Genomic DNA, 18,777 nt, shown 5'->3' on the forward strand with positions numbered 1-18,777 from the left:
TAATTATCCCTTCAAACAATATATGTGCGAAACATAAAATATAAGCAATAACCACGTTAGCAAACTACTCTAAGCCATTAATTAATCACAACTAGCAGAAATTAAAAGTTAAGAGTAAGGGAAAGAGAGATGCAAACATAAGATAACACTGGCAAGTGTTATCAAAGAGGAAACTGAAGAACTTGACAAAAAACTTCTTTGCCGCCCTCCAAGTGGTAAATGATCCACTAGAAAATCAGTTAAGATATATGAATAGCAATAGACATTTCAAGCCTAATCTACCCAATGTACCTAAACTCTCCAAGCTTCTTACTCCAACAAGCTTATGTTGAACCGTGTATTCTCTAGCTTTCCAGATCCCGCAATTAGCCTATTGCATCAACCAATATGAATTGGTTCTCTCTTGAACTGCTTCCCAAACACCAATAACCTTCTCACTACTCTGAATTTGGTGAGGTAAGGATTTGGTTTATGATCCTTTCATGAGTATGACAATGGAGAGGGTGAGAGTAGAGGAATTTGGAGAATCAAGTGTATAATATTATGGATGAATCAATCTTATTTTTCTCTAGGGTTTTTCTCTCAAAATTCTCTCTAAAAACTCTCTACATTCTGTAGGTATTAGGATATTTATAGTAAGGTATGAGATGGAATGTGAAAAGTAACATTTCAGTAAAACAGGGTGCATTGGCGAGTCACTCGCTATTGGGATAAGTTGCGAGTTCCAATTGCCAGTTACTAGACTAGGCCAGACTATACTTTTTGTCATGTAGTAATCCAGCTAGCCTGACTTTTCATCTTCCTGCATGTTTCACACATGTACTTCATTTTGGCGAGTCACCACTCGCGAGTTAGTCGCAAGTCCAATCGCAAGTCACCTTCTTGTTGCACACTCTTGATCAAATCTTCACATTCTTTCACACACAATTCTTACATTATTTCCTCCTAAATACAGAATTTTTAAATGTTGAATTACAGTCAAATTTGGCACGGAATAAAGCCAACACATAGTTAAATAAATTCAACTTTACACTTTTTGTATTTCGCCAAAAAATAGAAGTTTTTCCATTGTCTATCCAAAAAAAAAAAATGTTTACATTAGTCACAAATATCAAAATTATTCAAAGGATGAAATTTTTCCTTATTTTTTTTTCATTTTGTCTTAATATTGATTTATTCATTACTATTTCCACCCTATAAGTATAATTTACTTGTAATTTTGTGAATTCCTAAACAAGATTTAAGTGACGCAAGTGATATCTCTCTCAATGTTATCTTGTAAATCTATTATTTTATGAGTTAAGTCAAATTGGCAAGGTATGCAACTTAAAGATAGCAAAAGAAATACGCTCGCTATTTAGACAAAATAAATAAAGGGCAGCGACAAGAAGTGCTCCATACATAAAAATAGCAGAAATAAGTGGGGAAGAAATAGTAATGAGTTTATTGAATTAAGGAGGGAAATATTAGTTTGTGGTGCCAAGTTATGTTACAAAACTGAAACCAAGGAGGGAACCATTTCCTTAATGCGAATAATTTCCCCAAAAAAGAAATTAATCGCTGGGAACAAGCCTGAATGGCCTATGCCCAAAAGAATCCTTTGCCTTTGATAGAGAGCAAGGCTTTAGAGGGAGAAAGGGGATCAACCTATTGGTACATGCCTGCTGTTCTATGCTCTATATTTTCTTTCGTTATTTCTAATTCCTTTTCTTTTTCTCTCTTCTTTTCTCACTGCTTGCTTTTATGTTGTGATTCTCTCGTGGAGGTTATTATTACCGTGATCGTGATCCCCCAACTGTGTATGGCAAGGGTCCTTTATATAATGCCTGTCGTGACTGGCTTTTACTATTTTAGCCTTTAACTACATTTCTCTTGTCTTGGTGTCCTTGCCGACCATCACTAGTTTGTCAGTCGCCCAACCACTACCACTTACCTGTGCTGGTTGTGCCACTCCCCATCACCAGACAAAGAAGATTATTTTGTTTGTTTGTTTGTCGTGGCACTCTTATCTGCTACGGTATGGGTGCTCTCTCTCTCCCTATCCCTCAGGTCATGCACCTAGTGGTTCCAACTCATCCTTATATCTTTTGGGCGGTATGTCATCCTAGCAAGACATTTCCCCCAAAAGAGCCTGAGCAGAAACCCTAGAATATGTTTATCCCTTTCCCCACTACCAAACCATGCCCTCTTACCTTTGACCCATAACCCACCACTTCCTGTATTGGTTGGTACAGGCTGGTGATGTCTAGGCCTTGCGTGTGCTTCACTTCTGTGTATGTCCAAAACTTATCTGCTGCTCATGCATTTGTCGTAGTCTAGAGGCTTATCTGCACATTCTGCCACCCATTCTTGACTTCTTATGGCGTGAGTTGTTTTCTGATTTTTCATTCTTTATGGCTTGCTCCCTTTAAGGGCTGGGCTTTGCGTGATTGTGGGCTCTTCTTCTTTTAGCCCACACTTTTGCTCATTTCTGTAGTCTTGCTACCATTTCCTACTGTACTACTCTACCATTCCTGATGTAGTGTCATTTGACCTAAGCCTACTGGGCTTGCTACTTATTCTTCTCTCAATGACCCAGTATGATCATTGGGCTTTTTATTACATTATTTACGGGCTCTTGTGTCCCCTTTATTTCCTCTTGGGCATTCTTGGCCCATTTGCTTTCTTTGGGCGTCCTCAGCCCTTTTTCTAATTCTACGTTTCCGTGGGCTTTTACTAACTCTTTGGGGCTTCCCTGGCCCAATTACCTTATCCTTCATCCTTAGGGCTTATGAACTTTCTATCATCCCCTTACTTTCTTTTACTTGCATTACTTCGGGCTTGTTGTGGCCCATTCTCATTTTTTTACATCACATACTGCCCATGAGTTTGCTACTTCTATCTCTCCGGGTTCCTTTAGGCCCGTTTGCTTCCTCAAGGCCCATTTGTTTATTTTGTGGGCCTATAATTTATTATTCATGTCGCTTGGGCTTAATAGTTTTTCTATCCACTTACTAACTCTTTTCTACCCATATTGCTGGGCTTATTCCTTCTATTGGGCTTTCAAAATGAGCATCAACAATATCTAATAAAAATTTTTAATATGTGAATATATATTGTAAAATTGTAATTTACAACTATTTTATGTAGGCTTTAATTCCATGCCAAATTTGATTGTAATTTCTTTAATCATATTTCCCTATATGTATGTGAGTTTTTAATTGTAAGGGATAAGTGTGAGAGAGTGTGAAGACTCAAGTTTAAAAGGATGAATAAGTGGATTTCGTGAAGAGGCTTACCCGCAAAAGAGTCACGTGTAGAGCACATAACTGAAAGATGAAGAGTCATACCAGCCTAGAGGTTTTCGTGAGTGTCTCGCCAGTAAGGCCATCCCACGAAGTACTTGCGAAACTTTTTGTTTGACAAAAAGTTGTGTTTTACTTTACCAAGTCTTTACTCACTCATTACCCACAAATTGTAAGGAGTACTTTTGAGAGAAAAACCCTAGAAAATACATTTGAGAGTTAGAGATTGTTATACCCACAATCATCTACACATTTCCTTGTGGTTTTTCTCAACTCCTACCTCTCCATCTCCATATCCTTGAGAAGTTGATAGTTCAAACACTTACCACACTCATTCTGAGTGTAAAGTGAGATTTTGGTGCTGTTGAGAAGTATTGGAAGGAGCCATTCATTGGTAGATGCAATTGGACTGAATTGTAGGATCCAAAAAACTAAAGAAGATAAGGTTCCAAGAAGCCATTTGGTAGCAGAAGCTTGAAGGGCTCAAGTACATGGAGTAACCTAGGCTTGGAGGGTCTTTAGTTATTCATGTACTCTAACTTTATTCTCTAGTGGATCAATTTCGACTTGGAGGGTTGCGGAAAGGTTTTTCGCCTAATTCTTTAGTTTTCTCTTCGATAATACGTCTTGATATTATCTTGTGTTTGCATCTCTCTTCCCTACTCTTTAAGCTTTTATTTTATTGTTGAAAATGAATGAATATGGCTTAGGGTAGTGTTATCGGTTGTTTGCGCTCAGTTACTCTTATTCCGCACTTAGCTTAAATTAGAGTAAAAGCAATCTAGCCATAATTTTTATTTGTGGGTCTAGACAAGCTCTTATATTTTTACACAAATCCAAACCTTCACATATAATTTAGAAGTCTTTTGTTGGTGGACACCCCTTAAAGTTGGTCGGTAAGTCTTAACCTGAGCACTTTGCCTGGAGACTGGCAAGACTGATATTCCAAAAGCCTGATGAAAAGCAATTTGGACCATATCCATTTGAGGAAAAAAGACATTTACTAGACATACAACTCAAGAAACCCAGGGTAATTTGTCCAACCATCAATAGCTCATGTCTCAAGCATTGCTTCAAAAGCTTTTTGTCCTTCAAATCAAATGTTTGCAAACTCGCTTGGTGGTCCCATAGTTGGTGGTAGAGGACGGAACTGAAGAACTTTTCTGAAATCTCATGGCCCTAGAGCAGTGTCATTATCCATTTGAAGCTTACATATGCAATTATATTTTACTATTGGATTGTCTTATCAACAGTGAAGAAGACGTGGAGTTGCTCGTTGACAAAAGGATTATTGTCAACTTGTTGGGGCAGCAGTGAAGCGGTTGCTCGTATGGTTAACAACCTTTGCCTTGAAATTATTGAAACAAAATCATGTTATCGTCATATCGCTGATGATCTTAATAAGCTCTACGACAGCCCTTGGAACCAAAATATGGCATCCTTGAGAAATGTATATTTCTGGGATGTTTGGAGAGGCATGGCAACCGTTGTTGAGGTCGTGGTCCTAGTTATAACTATCTTTAATTTCCTTAGGCCTTTTGTCTTCAAGAATACTCGAGTTTCTTCATTGTGATATTTTCATGTTTGTTGGAAGTTTGGTATTGTAGTAGTTGTCTTCGAAATCGTCAATATGCTCGGTTAATTTGTAATATCCTTTCCTTTCTTTTCTAAATAAAATGTGAAATAAAGTTGTATGTTTTAATTTGTTCCCTAATAAAAGAGTTACATCCCTTCTATTTCAATTTAAGGGCAGATTGTATTACATAATTGCATTCTTTCTTGTGCTGTTAATGGGTGTAGAAAATTTCCTTACAATAAGATTAAATTTAATATCGTTCGAAACTGAAAATGAGCGCCACAAAGTGGGCATGCATGACCCTCGGTGTAACTCCTAAGCGTAACTTAATGGAGTACTGCCTTGGGTTGTTACCCCTCCCCACTTAAACTTAGAAATGAATTGGTTTGTGATTATATACATCCCGCTATTGATACCCAACATGTATAGAACGAATTCAAAATTCTCTCAGTGTGCTTACAGAGTGTTGGTGAAGCTTTTAAGCTGTACTTATAATTTGTATTACTCTAAAAGTATATATGCAACACCATCGATAAACAAATTTGATTGTATGTTTTTCAAGTTGGAACAAAAAACAAGTTTGATTTGCTAGTCTATGTGGAGACTAACTTTGGACAACATAGAACAACCTAGAAGCTCCTATGAGACCACCGGTTCAATCTTAGAGAGAGGGACGCGGAAAAACCGAATATTAAATTTATGCTAGAGATCTCTGTCTCTAACAAATATGAACTTGGTATAAAGGCTCGAGCTCCTGTTTTCACCCTCCCATAATTCGGTGTCACAATTTTTTGAGACACAAAATCACAATCCATTCAAACCATGTTCAACTTCAACCCATGTATTCCGAAGCAAAATACCTTAAATCCATTACACAAAATTTCTCAAATAAATTCAAACATCTAGTTCAACTAATGAAATACAAACAGTGTTATCGCTTTCAAGAACTATTAAATTCAGGGCTAAAATTCAATTACACTCCCTAAACTTTTATGAATTGCACTTGTTGTGAAATTGCCTCAAATTCCTATTGTGACTTGGAAAGCTAATTGAGTTTTGTAGTTGAAGAAGGATTAATTTGGTTGTTTTTTGTATTTTTGTATTTTTTTTTTTTGGATATCCTTGTAGTGGAAAAAAGAAGCTATTCCTTAGAATGGAATGTAGTATATTCCTTGTCAAAGAAGTAATGTATTTTTGTCTACCATGGAATTGGAATTGAAGACATTTTAAAGGATTTGATGGCTTTGCTCAAGGGCCCTCCACTGTGTGGAGAGAGGAGAGGGTCTCAAAAATGAGCGTCAAACTAAGAGAGAAAAAAGTTAATTTCACTTGGAATGTAGCACAAGAAGAGAGACAACAAGGTTTGAGTTTTTTCTACAAACATTTTGTGTAACACATAAATCAAAGGGAATTTGTGAGGCTTGGATTGATGTTGCAAACCAAGAAAAAAGAAAGAGGCTTGGGTCAGCGCGAAAGCAAAGAAAAGAAAGGAGTTTTTTTTTAGCCAGACATACACAACGGAAATAAATTTTAAGATTTTCTCTCGAGATAGGTTTTTTGGGGTGCTACAACAATGGAAAGATGTTGTATCCCAAGATAAGTGAATATCTTAGGAGTTTGTTTTATTTCCTAGAGAGTAGATATATTGTATTTGGTGTGGATCTCAACTCAGAATTAAACTTGAGAAGGTAATGTAATTTGTTTTATAACAATGGATTTGTTTGGAATTTGTCATTTAGTTTTTCCTTTCAAGGAGGAAGGGATTTCCACATAATATTTAGTGTTTATGTATGTGATTGATATCTTAACTAGGTAATATTAGTGATAATATCATTTTTAGTGATTGATTAAAATTGTTAATTGATTTTCTAAATTCATGGAAGAGTAGATTGAATCCTAACATGTATCAGAGCTTGATTGATTTATTGGATGATTTCCTGTGTGAATAAATATGGATGAGACATCTAGGACCATGTGTAAGAGACTACGCCTTTGGCCTAACCTTTTAGATCAAGGTTTAGCATAACCCATGCGAATTGGTGAAGTTGTGTTGGTGCCTCTTAAGAGACATTGGAGGATCTATTGATGTTATCATCCCTCCTAGATTAAGGGTTTTACAATGGAGTCCTTACTTATTTAATTGAAAAGTACCTCTTGTTGATAAATTGAAACGGTACATCTCTTGAAAATAACCATGAAATTATATATCTTTGGTCCTAGATACAATTTAAAACAAAATTAAATAGTTTTGTTTCCTAATTACAATTTACATATTGAAAAGTAGGAAAATGCATAATTTACTAACCATTGATCTAAGTTTAGAACAACCTAGATCTAAAATGCTAAACAAACAAGAACATGTGATGAAATAAAAAATAAAACATGCTTGAATTGAAAAGAAATAGGGAATAATGAAAAGAAAGGTTTAAAAACCTTACTTACATGCACCAAGCAAGAAAACTTCTCTAAAAGGGGGATTCATGAATAGGAAGTTGGTAGTTAAAGACCAGGAATTCCAAACTATCACTTCTAGTGAATTGAGACCAGGAGGTCAAAGACACCAAAAGCACCTTCCTACTACTAACTCTAGAAAATAGGGACAAAGGGAGAGAGAGAAGAATTTTCAGTTTTCCCTAATATTCTAGGTTTTGGATTTGGGATCTGGTGTGCTTTGAACTGTTGATGAAGAGGTGAATTTATGCAGCATGCTAGGGGTTAGGTATGAGGCTCTAGATAATGTAGAAGGCTTTCTAAGTGAAAAACGTTGGTATTAAGTTCAAATTTAGTGGGGAGTAAGCTAGAGCAAAAAAGGAAGGAAATTTGTGGGTTCTGGTCCGAGTGCTAATCGACACTTGATCCTAGACTCTCCTAGATATTTTCCTTTTTCGTCTCGTTAGAATCTTGATCTTATTCCTTCCGAATTTCAACCCTTCTCATAGACTTTCTTGGTCCTCAAGATTTGTAAATTAATTTTAAAAAGTTCAATTAATTAGTTAATTAATTAATTATTATCCATTTTGTCAGGAATTAATAAATACTTTGTCACCAAATTAAATTGAGTGCATGCAACCTTACCATAAACTATATTCTCAACCAATACTATTATGAAACCTCATTAAATTCAAATCAAACTAAATATAGGTCAATTAGAATTAAGAAATCATAATCACATATGGTTGTGACTTGATTCATGCAAGTACATTGTACCGTTAAAACTTGTTTTTTTGGTATCTTTTAATCTAGTCGTCTAATTAAGGGTCATTAACTATTATTTTGATCGTTATAACTTCAATATTTATTTTATACAATTCAATTACAAATCATGTGGTCAAATTTTAGTTCTCTTGTGTGATGTGATATGCAATGCAAGTGAAGTTAAATGGAAGTTGCAAAATGAAATGTCTACACCATGATTGAATTGGTGGGCCCTAGTGAAATTTGAGAGAAGATTGTGTTTAGTACAAGTTTGTAATCCAGCCATGCACAAGTATGGATTAAGGCGTTACTCAAAAAAAAAAAAAGTATGGATTAAGGCATTATTTATGAAGCTATGATTTTTACTTCCAAGAAAATTTTGCTTTGATTGAGGTGTAGGTGTAGCTATCATAAAAGGAAAGAAGATAGTTATGGAATTTATGTCAAGGCAGAGATTGTTGAGAAATTGCCTTAATTTACTATTATAACTTGGAAAGCTAATTGGATTTTCTTGTTGAAGAAGGAAAAACTAATTTTGTTATTTTCTGGTTTCCTTGGTGTGGGATAAAAGTTATTCCACACTAGAAGTAAAGTTTATTCCTTGTCAAAGAAGTAATGTATTTCTTGTCTTCCATAGAATAAAAATTGAAATCTTAGTAATAGATAGTGTTGCAAAGGATTTGATGGCTTTAGCCTTGGGACCCTCCCTTGTAGGAAAAGGAAAGAATCTTAAAATTGAACTTGAAAACAACAGAGAGAGGGGGGGAAAACAAAAAACAAAAAACAAACCCACCAAACCGACAAAGTTTTCCCAACCCAATGCTTTAGAGAAATTTTTTTAAGTAGTCTTTGAATACAGTTGCATGATGTTATATCCTCTCACATTTATTATAAACCTTATTATGGATTTAATTAATGGAATCCACTTGAATGTGGAATTAGAGAGTAATAATATCACCTTATTGTGGGGGGTGATCAGGTTGGTTGTTTTACAAAGTAGATGGTGTCATTATCGTATCTTAATTGATTCATCTATGTTAAGCCTGTTAACACCCGGTTGAAAACCCCAAAAAAAAGACTGACCCCATCCCCCACTGGTATAAAGCCCAAGTTCAGCCCAAACCCATAAGATGGGTGCTTTTTGCCACTACACACACACACCAAAAAAAAAAAAAAAAACCAAGGAGTCTCTGTGGATTATTATTATTATTATTTTTGTGATGATGTCAAGATTAGTAAATCTGATTGTGTAATATAAAAAATTTATGTATTATTTGTTCTTTTGTATTGATTCTTAAAAGTCTAGGTAAGCGTTAAAGTTTTACAACCCATTTAGGACAACATGTTCCAACCCACACCCAACCGAATTGAATCTAAACATGATCGACCAGATCCATTTTGAAGGTCTAGGCATGCATCTCACATTCTCTTTTTTACTTCATTTTTCCTTTTTCTTTTTTTGTTGATGACATGCATCTATCAGTCTCTTGTGTGAGGGTTGGGTCCTGTTTTTATGAGGAAAATTTTACTTCCTAATTAATCACACATTTTAAAACAAAAATTGCATGTCAATCCCAGATACAATGGGAAGATTTTGACTTGTAGTCCATCACTCTTACCTCTTTTCACCAGCCACTTCAGCACCTTGTTCCTGCTTCAGTAAAACGACAGTGGGAATGTTCGTTAATTATGACTAGTATATGTGTTTCTATTTTCATATATAACCTTTTACAGGTAGCAAAATCAACATAATTATCCTTTTGAAATTGTATTTTAAACCATTGAAAATATGCTCAATGTTGCATATCTTATGTAAGTGGAAGACCTCCTGGAAGTGGGTGCAAATATAAGAACACCGCACCATCGAAGCAATATTCGAATGGAGGGAACGCATGTATTGAGAAACCATGTGATGATATTATGAGTATCACTATCCCAATGATCATAACACTTTTTCAAGCCAACCTGCATTTTAACTTCTAATTTTTCCAGTTTAGTAATAACTTCTCTATTGACATATTTCCATAATTGACGCTCTTGATGAAGCCTTTCATAGCATAGGCCGATTGACTCTATTTATGTCAATTAAGAATAAAAAATTTTGATTGGACACCGAAAGAAGTTTAACGGCTAATAGAAGCTGCTAATCACTACTATTTAGATTTGATGCATTGAAGGACAGAAGTTATCCATGTGATGCTATATGTGACTTGCAAGCGGAGGAGCATGAGTTGGTGGGACTCGATTCTCTAATCGTACTCACTTTTGAGCTCAGGAATAACCATCTTGGGTTTGAGAGGTTGGCTATATACACATCTGTTAAGTTGACAAGATTTCGTTAGTTCTCATTTAAACCAATTATTAACGTCACTTTTTTTACTTACTACTAATAATCTGTCATATTAGCAAGTTTCAAATTTTTGTGTTTGTAGACTCTTTCTTTTGTTTTCTTCTTTCCTAGGTTTCTCCACCAAGTCATGGACCATTTGGCTTTTGTGCTTATTTATTTTTGGACAATTCTAGGGGCACGTTCTAATCTATACCCAATTTTACAATATATTTTAGTGTCAACTTATGATTGATGCACAATAATTTCATTTTTCACCTAATATATATCCAGATGATTTATGTGAAAATATTGTAAAAGAATAAAAAATTCACACTCAAATAGATTGTGAAAGTGAGTGTGATTTAGATATATATGCATAGGAAAACTTTTTTAGGATAATTGTAGTTTTAATTGTTAGTCAAAGTTAGATGGGTCAAGTATGAGAATTAAAGACTAGTTAATTGTGTAATATCTTTTATATATAGGAAATGTTAACTAATGTCCTAAGGGCATTCATTTATGAACTATTTTTAGAAACATTTTATTATGATAGCTTTTTATATTTCTCATGAAAGTGATATCAAAACTTTCCTATTATGATTTATTAACAATTAAGGACATCTATTAACATGACCTTTTATATATATATATATATATATTACTAATGAATGCCCTTAAGTTATAGCAATCTAGCCATAATTTTTATTTGTGGGTCTAGACAAGCTCTTATATTTTTACACAAATCCAAACCTTCACATATAATTTAGAAGTCTTTTGTTGGTGGACACCCCTTAAAGTTGGTCGGTAAGTCTTAACCTGAGCACTTTGCCTGGAGACTGGCAAGACTGATATTCCAAAAGCCTGATGAAAAGCAATTTGGACCATATCCATTTGAGGAAAAAAGACATTTACTAGACATACAACTCAAGAAACCCAGGGTAATTTGTCCAACCATCAATAGCTCATGTCTCAAGCATTGCTTCAAAAGCTTTTTGTCCTTCAAATCAAATGTTTGCAAACTCGCTTGGTGGTCCCATAGTTGGTGGTAGAGGACGAACTGAAGAACTTTTCTGAAATCTCATGGCCCTAGAGCAGTGTCATTATCCATTTGAAGCTTACATATGCAATTATATTTTACTATTGGATTGTCTTATCAACAGTGAAGAAGACGTGGAGTTGCTCGTTGACAAAAAGGATTATTGTCAACTTGTGGGGCAGCAGTGAAGCGGTTGCTCGTATGGTTAACAACCTTTGCCTTGAAATTATTGAAACAAAATCATGTTATCGTCATATCGCTGATGATCTTAATAAGCTCTACGACAGCCCTTGGAACCAAAATATGGCATCCTTGAGAAATGTATATTTCTGGGATGTTTGGAGAGGCATGGCAACCGTTGTTGAGGTCGTGGTCCTAGTTATAACTATCTTTAATTTCCTTAGGCCTTTTGTCTTCAAGAATACTCGAGTTTCTTCATTGTGATATTTTCATGTTTGTTGGAAGTTTGGTATTGTAGTAGTTGTCTTCGAAATCGTCAATATGCTCGGTTAATTGTAATATCCTTTCCTTTCTTTTCTAAATAAAATGTGAAATAAAGTTGTATGTTTTAATTTGTTCCCTAATAAAAGAGTTACATCCCTTCTATTTCAATTTAAGGGCAGATTGTATTACATAATTGCATTCTTTCTTGTGCTGTTAATGGGTGTAGAAAATTTCCTTACAATAAGATTAAATTTAATATCGTTCGAAACTGAAAATGAGCGCCACAAAGTGGGCATGCATGACCCTCGGTGTAACTCCTAAGCGTAACTTAATGGAGTACTGCCTTGGGTTGTTACCCCTCCCCACTTAAACTTAGAAATGAATTGGTTTTGATTATATACATCCCGCTATTGATACCCAACATGTATAGAACGAATTCAAAATTCTCTCAGTGTGCTTACAGAGTGTTGGTGAAGCTTTTAAGCTGTACTTATAATTTGTATTACTCTAAAAGTATATATGCAACACCATCGATAAACAAATTTGATTGTATGTTTTCAAGTTGAACAAAAAACAAGTTTGATTTGCTAGTCTATGTGGAGACTAACTTTGGACAACATAGAACAACCTAGAAGCTCCTATGAGACCACCGGTTCAATCTTAGAGAGAGGGACGCGGAAAAACCGAATATTAAATTTATGCTAGAGATCTCTGTCTCTAACAAATATGAACTTGGTATAAAGGCTCGAGCTCCTGTTTTCACCCTCCCATAATTCGGTGTCACAATTTTTTGAGACACAAAATCACAATCCATTCAAACCATGTTCAACTTCAACCCATGTATCCGAAGCAAAATACCTTAAATCCATTACACAAAATTTCTCAAATAAATTCAAACATCTAGTTCAACTAATGAAATACAAACAGTGTTATCGCTTTCAAGAACTATTAAATTCAGGGCTAAAATTCAATTACACTCCCTAAACTTTTATGAATTGCACTTGTTGTGAAATTGCCTCAAATTCCTATTGTGACTTGGAAAGCTAATTGAGTTTTGTAGTTGAAGAAGGATTAATTTGTTGTTTTTTGTATTTTTGTATTTTTTTTTTTGGATATCCTTGTAGTGGAAAAAGAAGCTATTCCTTAGAATGGAATGTAGTATATTCCTTGTCAAAGAAGTAATGTATTTTTGTCTACCATGGAATTGGAATTGAAGACATTTTAAAGGATTTGATGGCTTTGCTCAAGGGCCCTCCACTGTGTGGAGAGAGGAGAGGGTCTCAAAAATGAGCGTCAAACTAAGAGAGAAAAAGTTAATTTCACTTGGAATGTAGCACAAGAAGAGAGACAACAAGGTTTGAGTTTTTCTACAAACATTTTGTGTAACACATAAATCAAAGGGAATTGTGAGGCTTGGATTGATGTTGCAAACCAAGAAAAAAGAAAGAGGCTTGGGTCAGCGCGAAAGCAAAAAGAAAAGAAAGGAGTTTTTTTTAGCCAGACATACACAACGGAAATAAATTTTAAGATTTTCTCTCGAGATAGGTTTTTTGGGGTGCTACAACAATGGAAAGATGTTGTATCCCAAGATAAGTGAATATCTTAGGAGTTTGTTTTATTTCCTAGAGAGTAGATATATTGTATTTGGTGTGGATCTCAACTCAGAATTAAACTTGAGAAGGTAATGTAATTTGTTTTATAACAATGGATTTGTTTGGAATTTGTCATTTAGTTTTTCCTTTCAAGGAGGAAGGGATTTCCACATAATATTTAGTGTTTATGTATGTGATTGATATCTTAACTAGGTAATATTAGTGATAATATCATTTTTAGTGATTGATTAAAATTGTTAATTGATTTTCTAAATTCATGGAAGAGTAGATTGAATCCTAACATGTATCAGAGCTTGATTGATTTATTGGATGATTTCCTGTGTGAATAAATATGGATGAGACATCTAGGACCATGTGTAAGAGACTACGCCTTTGGCCTAACCTTTTAGATCAAGGTTTAGCATAACCCATGCGAATTGGTGAAGTTGTGTTGGTGCCTCTTAAGAGACATTGGAGGATCTATTGATGTTATCATCCCTCCTAGATTAAGGGTTTTACAATGGAGTCCTTACTTATTTAATTGAAAAGTACCTCTTGTTGATAAATTGAAACGGTACATCTCTTGAAAAAACCATGAAATTATATATCTTTGGTCCTAGATACAATTTAAAACAAAATTAAATAGTTTTGTTTCCTAATTACATTTACATATTGAAAAGTAGGAAAATGCATAATTTACTAACCATTGATCTAAGTTTAGAACACCTAGATCTAAAATGCTAAACAAACAAGAACATGTGATGAAATAAAAAATAAAACATGCTTGAATTGAAAAGAAATAGGGAATAATGAAAAGAAAGGTTTTAAAAACCTTACTTACATGCACCAAGCAAGAAAACTTCTCTAAAAGGGGGATTCATGAATAGGAAGTTGGTAGTAAAGACCAGGAATTCCAAACTATCACTTCTAGTGAATTGAGACCAGGAGGTCAAAGACACCAAAAGCACCTTCCTACTACTAACTCTAGAAAATAGGGACAAAGGGAGAGAGAGAAGAATTTTCAGTTTTCCCTAATATTCTAGGTTTTGGATTTGGGATCTGGTGTGCTTTGAACTGTTGATGAAGAGGTGAATTTATGCAGCATGCTAGGGTTAGGTATGAGGCTCTAGATAATGTAGAAGGCTTTCTAAGTGAAAAACGTTGGTATTAAGTTCAAATTTAGTGGGGAGTAAGCTAGAGCAAAAAAGGAAGGAAATTTGGGTTCTGGTCCGAGTGCTAATCGACACTTGATCCTAGACTCTCCTAGATATTTTCCTTTTTCGTCTCGTTAGAATCTTGATCTTATTCCTTCCGAATTTCAACCCTTCTCATAGACTTTCTTGGTCCTCAAGATTTGTAAATTAATTTTAAAAAGTTCAATTAATTAGTTAATTAATTAATTATTATCCATTTTGTCAGGAATTAATAAATACTTTGTCACCAAATTAAATTGAGTGCATGCAACCTTACCATAAACTATATTCTCAACCAATACTATTATGAAACCTCATTAAATTCAAATCAAACTAAATATAGGTCAATTAGAATTAAGAAATCATAATCACATATGGTTGTGACTTGATTCATGCAAGTACATTGTACCGTTAAAACTTGTTTTTTTGGTATCTTTTAATCTAGTCGTCTAATTAAGGGTCATTAACTATTATTTTGATCGTTAAACTTCAATATTTATTTTATACAATTCAATTACAAATCATGTGGTCAAATTTTAGTTCTCTTGTGTGATGTGATATGCAATGCAAGTGAAGTTAAATGGAAGTTGCAAAATGAAATGTCTACACCATGATTGAATTGGTGGGCCCTAGTGAAATTTGAGAGAAGATTGTGTTTAGTACAAGTTTGTAATCCAGCCATGCACAAGTATGGATTAAGGCGTTACTCAAAAAAAAAAAAAGTATGGATTAAGGCATTATTTATGAAGCTATGATTTTTACTTCCAAGAAAATTTTGCTTTGATTGAGGTGTAGGTGTAGCTATCATAAAAGGAAAGAAGATAGTTATGGAATTTATGTCAAGGCAGAGATTGTTGAGAAATTGCCTTAATTTACTATTATAACTTGGAAAGCTAATTGGATTTTCTTTTATCTTGTGTTTGCATTCTTCTTCCCTACTCTTTTAGCTTTCATTTTACTACTGTGTTTTAATGAATATGGCTTAGAGTAGTTATTTTTTACTATATTCTGCACTTAGTATAAGTTAGAGTAAAATCAATCGAGCTGTAATATTTTAATTTGGGGTCTGAACAGCTCTTGTATTTTTAACACATTTACGAGCTTTCATATTATCCTATTTTCATTTTATACTAAAGTTATATTAAAGTTTTATATTTTTGATAAAAAGTTACTCACCTTATTTCCCAAAAAAATAAAAAATTACTCACCAATTTTAAGTTTAATTTTCAAGTATCAATATTTCTATTGCTGAATCTATTACTAACATGAGTGTATTCGGGTGCAATGTATATTAATTAACTTTTTAATTTTTTTTTTTACTTAACATGTAATATTTTATTATTAAAATTTTTAGGTAGTTAAGCTTTCTTCCATATTTTACATGTGATAGAGCACTTCGAGTTTCCTTTCTTTTTCTTTTTCTTTTTCTTTTTCGTTTTTTCCTTCTTTTGTGATGCTGTTAAGAATAGTAAATCTTGGATTTTGTAATCTAAAAATATTTATGTACTATTTAACTTTTGTTTTATGTTTTTTTTTTTTCTTTTATTTGTTCTCTTATATTCGGAGAAAAATAAAAATAAAAATAAAAATATGATCAAATTTCTTTTCATTTTATTTTTTTTGTGAGAAAGAAATATGAAAAATACCCAATCCAACAGTAGGTAAGGGTTATAAAGTTTACAACCATGGTCTGATCCTTAAAAGAGTAATACTTAGTCTGATCTTTAGTATCATAGTTGTCAGTATTGTACGATATATATTGTAGGGTCTGTTTTTGTAGCCCAAGCCCAAAGGATATGGGTTAGAGGCCCAACGAACCCAGAACAATGAATTTGTAGAGAGTGAGCGAAAGAGCTGGGCTGGTTATGAAGCACAGAACAGTTGGCTAGGTTACGTGCAGTGATGATAACATGAACTAAAGCTCAGATAACTCCATGAATGAATGTCCGAAGAGGTGTTTTATTGAGTGAACAGTGACTACAACGTTCAGAGCTACAGTAAAGCTTTTCTTTCTCTTTCTCCTTCTTTTTTTCTGGTCCCCCATTATCAGGGACCCTTCTCCTTTATATAGCATCCTTTCCTATCATCTCCATCGTCTACCTGTTCTTCATCCGCGCATCTACTCAAGTGCATGTCACGTCATGTGCCTACTTTAGTTCTTTGTGAGTGGCAGTAGCTGAGGTTATACTGTTCGGGGGTCTTTTCCACATAAATGCGGCCAGAAAAGCTGTTGCAGTGCATTAAATGCGGTGGTAGCAGCTTTTCCATTAGATATTTTTTAGTTCTGATCATCCCCTGATCCACCCAAAACCTATCATTACCGCTGGGACTGTTAGGAAGATTAGTCGGACCTTCCACACGTTCGCTTGATCAAGGTTAGTCGTAGCCGAGGAGCAAGACGTCTTCGGACCAATGGTGACCTCTTCGGACGACACTCCCCCTCTGCTTCTGGGCTTCCTGCTTTAGATGGGCCGCCCCAACCACCTATTGATCCTCGGAAATACAATAGTCCTTAACTGAGGGTTCCGGGCCCATTAAGTAGCTTTGGGCTTTTTCCCCCGACAATAGCCCCTCAAAATCTTAATTTTTCCCTCGCATCCGAAGGGAAAAAATGGGATTTTGACTTGTTACGGGGTAAAAGCTTGGAAACAGACAAAAGTTTGGCCTGGCACGCGTGTAGACATAGATGCGCGCGCTCCATCATTACTGCCGTGGTTTTCCGGATTCCCGAAACGCTGCATTAATTGCGTCAGGGGGCGCCTTGTCCATTGCATCCAACGATGGGCTATTGATCCAACGGACGGGGTTCTTCCTCGGGATTTTGGCAAAATAACTTCTGCCCTTTCGTTTGACCTCGTATAAAATCCCAGAGGTAGACATTTCTCCTCACTTCGCAACTTTCAAACCATCCCACAAGAACAAGCACACAAACGCTCAGAGCTCCTCCAATCGCCGATTTTGCTTCTTCCCAGAGTCCTCAGGAATCCTTCTACGAGTTTAGAGATCAGTTTCTAACCCAGTTCCTGTAAGTTTTCACCATCTCAATCCTTCAGTTTTCTCTTCGGCCGTCTATTTTTCAGTTTTGGGCAACCATTTCCTCACTGCTACGTTGTGCCTCTATTTTTCCGTTGAGTGATGGGTAAACTAGAGTATCTGGTAGACAGCCCTGCTCAGTTGGAGAGGTTCAGGGCCACATACCGCATACCTCCAAACGTGGGTGTGAGGTATTGCCCTCCGGAGAAAATACTAACTGATCGGGAAACGGGGGAGGTCGTGATTCCTCTCACCGCCTTCCTAGAAGGGGGGATGACGATTCCTATGGGCCCTATTACCACTAGTTATCTTATAAACCATAGGATCACCCCTTGGCAGTGCGCACCTAACATGTTTAGGATCTTAGGGGCCATTGAGGATCTCAACCGCCACCTAGGACTGGGGCTCACTTGGCACGACGTGGTGCACATGTATGAGTTCCACAGCTAGCAAGGGGCGGGATATTATTTGAAGTCCCGGTCCGACATTGTTAGGCTCATTTCCTGCCTCCCCAAATCCAATAAAGGGATGAAGGATGACTACGTGATCATCTCGGGCGCGTGGTATGATGGTCCTCACTGTCCGACCAAAGCAGGAGAGCCAGGTGGGACACATCAGACTTAGGCACACTAACCTTAGGCTCAGGACCTTCGCCTTTTAACAGTTTTTGATTCTTCCTGTATTGCTGCTTTTCGGTTTCTAACAAAGCTCTGCTGTGACTTGTAACAGATAGAAGAAATATATCTCCTCGGCTCAGCCTCACTAATTTTGCCGCGCTCAACTATTTACTGCGGTCCGAAATCTTCGTAAGCGAGGACGGACGCTCGGCTCCCCTCATCCTAGGGTATACAACGAGGCGAAAAGACCTCCAACCAGTCGGCAACGCGATAGTCCAGGGAGAAGAGCGTCTTAACCGTATCGACGTTTCGTTCAAAGGCTTTTTGGCTCCACACGACCTTCCACCAGTACCACACCCAAACCCCCGGCGTATACCCCCTCTCGTCCAGCCACTACAACAAGCTCCCCTCGGACCAGAGGTTGAGGGTGAAAAGGTTGGCTCCTCCACCTCCTCGCTAGAAGAACAAATAGACAAGT

The sequence above is a fragment of the Quercus suber genome, unplaced genomic scaffold, assembly GCF_002906115.3.
Source record: "Quercus suber isolate HL8 unplaced genomic scaffold, Cork oak 2.0 scaffold_912, whole genome shotgun sequence".
Taxonomy (NCBI): domain Eukaryota; kingdom Viridiplantae; phylum Streptophyta; class Magnoliopsida; order Fagales; family Fagaceae; genus Quercus; species Quercus suber.